Raw genomic sequence first — 705 nt, 5'->3', positions numbered from 1 at the left:
TTTTTTTTTTTTTTTTTTTTTTTGGTATCGGGGATCGAACTCGGTTCCTTGTGCTTGCAAAGGACAAGGCAAAACCACTGAGCTAAATCCCCAGCCCCTGTACTTTTTTTTTTAAAAGTCTTACCTCATTCCAAAAAGTATTTGAAGTTATTGAATTTGGAATTACTCTGCTCCCTCACACCAGGGATAAAATTAAGTATAACTTTACAGTTTCTATTCCATAGTCTTTTTTTCCTTTGGCATTTAGAAATTCTTCAGCAATTAGAAAGCATTACCACATTGGTCAAAGACAGCCCTCTGCCTAGAGCTGCTGTCGTAATCATTAATGGATACCATTTTTATATTTTGGAGCATTTAAAAAAAACCCTAACTCCCACATTAATTCCTACTATTCAAATCAATTTGAACATTCTATGCTTGGAAATTTCCTCCATTGGAAATGGGAGAAGCAAAAATACTGCAAATTCATGACTTGTATTTCTGAGTCAATGGTCATGAAGAATTAGAGTGGATCTCCCATCTCGTGCAGAATGGTATTAAGAATGGTGTTGATTGGTTTTTGAAGGCTAAGAACACTGGAAATCATGTAATTTATAGCAAAATAATCAGTATAGGTAGCAGAAATTATTCAATCATGTAATGCCTATAACAAATACCTTTGATGGTAGGTCTATTCTGTAGCAGAAAACCAAGATAATAGGATGT

This window comes from Fukomys damarensis, unplaced genomic scaffold (assembly GCF_012274545.1).
Source record: "Fukomys damarensis isolate Sample0158 unplaced genomic scaffold, DMR_v1.0_HiC HiC_scaffold_17, whole genome shotgun sequence".
Taxonomy (NCBI): domain Eukaryota; kingdom Metazoa; phylum Chordata; class Mammalia; order Rodentia; family Bathyergidae; genus Fukomys; species Fukomys damarensis.
This window is presented reverse-complemented; position numbering follows the sequence as displayed.